The 4,400-nt window shown below is 41.9% G+C and overlaps 1 pseudogene; it reads right to left on the minus strand.

The window, feature by feature from the left end:
• Positions 1-1,218: 1,218 nt before the first annotated feature.
• On the minus strand, positions 1,219-3,509 carry LOC148156079 (uncharacterized; annotated as a pseudogene).
• Positions 3,510-4,400: the final 891 nt, after the last annotated feature.

Genomic DNA, 4,400 nt, shown 5'->3' on the forward strand with positions numbered 1-4,400 from the left:
TGTGTATAACTTATCTCGCATTTCTCCACTGTCTCACTAGACAGCAGAGCTGCTGTTGGCGTCTCTGCAGCTGGCCCTCCCCCCGCCTCTCCTCCAGCTCCCTGTCAGTCCAACTGGCTCTGGTGTTGGATAAGTTGTCCAGACCGTCCCTTAGTGAATGTCCAGGTTGTCCACCAATGAATTTAGTTCCAGTCCAAACGTCCAGCAGGACTCCATACAGTAGTTTGCTGCATGGCAGTTCCCAGATGTCCAGGAATCAGGATCAGCGGACATCTTAGTGCCCAGGTGGCAGAAATCATTGTGTCCTTTGTCGCTTCTTTATCAACTGTCATTGGCTGGTGATCAAGGAGGGACGTCATCTGATCTGGCAGGACAGGTTTGAGTTGAGGTCGGAGGTCAGACTCACCGCAGCAAGGCTCAGACAGAGGAAAAGGAAAGAAGCAAACAAAAGTCTCTTAGGGTTTGTTCGGCTTTCTGTGTTTTTTTTTTTCTTTTTACAAACATTTTCCATATAACTTTTCTCTTGTGATCGTATAGTGTTTAGCCGCTTATTACCCAATTTTTTAAGAACTCATAAATCCTTTCCTTATTCAAACACATATAAACATGAAACATGTTAAAAGTTGTAGTCTCTTTTAACCTGTACAATATTAACCTATGTAGAATGTAAGTTTATGTTAACTTCATCTGAGTCACGTTTCACCAGAGAACAATGGATTTCTCTAAATTTGTCGATCTTAGTGCTGCAAACTGTGAGGTCAGCGGGCAGCCCTCCTCTCAAAAAGGTCTAAGAGAGTCAAGAGGCTGGAATAATATCCAGGTCGGTACCTTACTCTGACCTCTGACCCCTCCAGTTATACAGCCAAAGGATCATTTCACCAAGTTGGTGTTATAATCTGATTACGACACAATATATTAAACACTGTTCTCTGGGGAGAATTTTATTATTTAATTTTATTTTTCAGCTTCTCCTCCTTCAGGAAAGTCATAACTCCACTTTTAGCATATAAGGAAGTTGTTCCCATGTTTTTTTTATTTCAGTGAGACGTCTCTTAACTGGTTTTTCTTTGAAAGTGAAGGGATGCTAAAAAACAAAACAAACAAAACAAAACAAAACACCAGTATTTCCTAAAAATAATTACTTCTGACTTGTGAGGCTTAAACCTAATTTTTAGTAACATTAAATATTATTTTGCATGCATTGGTTTTGTACAGGAATTCAATTTCTTTTATTTATTTATTTTTACTTGACGTGTAACAAGCTGAACTTATGTCCACCATTTCATCAATTTAGTCTGGCGGTTTGTCTTTTTTGGGGTGTGGTAGAGTCTGATCATGCTGTGTATTTCTCCAGTTTGTGGTCCCCTCACTCCACCATCCCTCTTGTTGCCCCGTGCAGCATTCTTTGAAGGGCAGTTTCTTGACCAGTGGCCAGTATTGCCACAAGTCCAACAGACATCGTTGTCCTTTGGTTTATGACTTAGGGGTCGCTGCCTAAGGTGACCTCTTCTGCCTCTGTTTCTCCCCCGGCCTCTTGAGGGCCGCGGAAAACAACAGAGGTGTCTACTTCTCCAAAATCCTCCAGATGAAAAACTCTGATCCTGTTTTTTTTTGGTTTTTTGACTACTTTTTCTGCATGACGTGCCCACGTCATCAGCTGTGGGACTGAGGCAGCATCATATTCAACCAGGTGTTTTTTAATCCAGCCCTCAATTTCAGGGCGGAAACTAGACATTAAAGCGTTTTTTTAGTTGTTGTTGATATACGCTTTCTAGTCCTTCATCATAAGTGATCCCACTGTGAACTGTGAACTCCTTCTCAAATCATAGACGAAAGTCGTCTACGTCCTCTCCAACTTTTTGTTTAATTTCTGACAGATGACTATAATTTGCCTTTTTACGGAAATTTGTTCTAACTCTCTCACACAACGGGTCCCATTGTGCTTTAAAATCATCAGAGAGAGCAGGGTTAGCTCCTTGAGGGTATGAAATTGGAGCTAAAATATTATTATTATCAATTGCTTTCCCTGTATAATTTCCCCTCACTTTTGCCCAATCTTTTCCTAATGAGGACATAGCTGCTTCTCCTGCTTCTACCCCATTTAGTCTATATGAATGGATTAATCCAGTCATGTCTTCTATCCATTTATCGGGATCTTCTGTTACAGGTGTTATTCCTTCTACAGCCTTTCTGGCCTCTTTTAAAGTCCAGGGTCTGAAAACATAAATGTGTTGCGGCTGACCATCTCTAGGATTAGGATTTGGGACCTCTATCATTGGATATTGTTCTGTCCCTTCAGGACTGTACATAACTCGAGGAGTTCTGTACTTTCTCAGATTATATGAATGTCCCTGACCACTTGGACCTGCACCTTCTTCATTGTATAATGGTGGTGGAGAGACTGGGAGAGGAGGGTAAATTTTGGTAGGTGTGAAAACTGACTCTGGATCTGTGGTCAGTTTGGCAGGTGGGGATCGTGTTAGAGTGAGAGTTGGAGGAGTTGAGGGTAGGGTTACTTGCTTGCCTGGGGAAGGAGTTTGAACTGTTCTAAATATGGGCTCATTTTCTTCTGGTACTAAGACAGGAGCAGACGGAGCTGCTGCAGCGGCCGGGGGAGGAGCAGTCGGCCGTACCTGCCCCCCCTCCTGCCCCACTGGAGCATTCCATCTGGTTAACACCATTTCATTGTCTTCTGGCCTTACAAATAAGTTATTTGATTCTACAAGCTTTTTGTCTTTTACCTTTTTAATTTGTTCTTTCCTGTCTATGGCTGCTTTTAACCATAATTTAGCACACCTTAATTCATCCTCCTTTTTAGCCTTTTTTATCCCCTTTTTTCTTGCTACACTACTCTCCAAAATTCCCACAATTGTTTGCCAGTGATCAATTTTTAGTTTTCCATCTATTTTATATTTCTTTTTCCATTTTTTCATGTGTACAATGCTACCAGGAAATCTGGACAGCATGTATTTCTCATCCCCATCGGGGCCATCAACAAGTGAGGAATTACAAGAATTTGCATTTCCCATTATTCAACTTACTTGCAATTTTAGCTTTTTATTTATTTAAATTTAGTCCAGGTTCGTTGACTCCTAGGGAGTCCTATGAACTGGAGATTTTTTCAGTAGGCCAGCAATTAAAAATACCTTGTTGTGGTATTCTCCACTTCAACTCTTTTGAGTGGGAGAATCTCGCCTTTGCATCCACAAGAGGTTTGCTGCTTACAACCCTACTGTGTTATATGAGGTAAAATACTGAGCAGTATTTAAACCTCCAATCACTCTTTCACGCACACACACACATCAAAGCAGCAAGCAAACAGCAATATCAGCACAGTAATAACAGAACAGTAATAATAAACTTCCTATCTCATGAGGACTTACCCTTAAGAGGTGTCCTCTAAATAAGGAGGCTCTCTAAGAGCCTTTCCTTTTGCCTTTAGTTGAAACTCTGTCAACTGGGACCCTTATAACTTCTTTAGTCAAGCTGGTATCTGACAAGAACTCAAACCTTTCTTTAGCTTTAGTCAAACTGATATTTGACAAGGACTCAAACCTCTAGGACTTTAGTCAAAACGCCGTTTGACAAGGACTCTAACCTCTAGGACTTTAGTCAAAACGCTGTTTGACAAGGACTCAAACCTCTAGGACTTTAGTCAAAACGCCGTTTGACAAGGACTCTAACCTCTAGGACTTTAGTCAAAACGCTGTTTGACAAGGACTCTAACCTCTAAAATAGTCATTTTAAAATTCACCTACGTTTCTGTAGTTTTCGGGTTGTCCAGTCGGATCTCGTCACTCCGCCGTTGGCAGACAAAGTCGGACATGTGTCGCTGGCCCAGCGAAGAATTTTGCTTCCTGGGTCTTTCTTTCCAGGTCCTGTTGACTCTGGCCGTGCACGGATTCAGCGCGTCTTCCTCTGCCTGTCAGCGGGGGGGGGTTGAGAGATCCCGGGTTTCGGCACCAAATGATAGGTACTTTTTCTCGAACCTATATAAAAAGACCACAGACAACGTATATGAATTTTATAGACAAAGCTTTTGCAAAAGGAGAACTCTCCATCAACTTCATCAGCCGTTCACAGAGAGTTCTGATCTCCTTCCACGTGAGCTCCTTCTTTTATTGTCAAAGAAAAACAGTCACAGGGGGCAGTCAGGAAAACAACAGAGGTCGTAAAACATTTAACCTAAACAAACCAGCAACTCAGTTCCAGGTGTGATAACTGATCTACGGTCTGAGCCCAGTTCAGCTCTAGGTCAAACTGTCAACAAAGAGGGAGGATAAACAAGAGACAAAATACGACTGCTCACAGGCAGTTAGGAGGTATTCTGGTTGATAAGAATTAAGGTCTGGGAAACACAGAGTTAACTGTTTCACATGGAGATGAAACAGACAGTTGCG

The sequence above is a fragment of the Poecilia mexicana genome, unplaced genomic scaffold (genome assembly GCF_051168715.1).
Source record: "Poecilia mexicana isolate PSO_F unplaced genomic scaffold, ASM5116871v1 scaffold_12, whole genome shotgun sequence".
Classification (NCBI taxonomy): domain Eukaryota; kingdom Metazoa; phylum Chordata; class Actinopteri; order Cyprinodontiformes; family Poeciliidae; genus Poecilia; species Poecilia mexicana.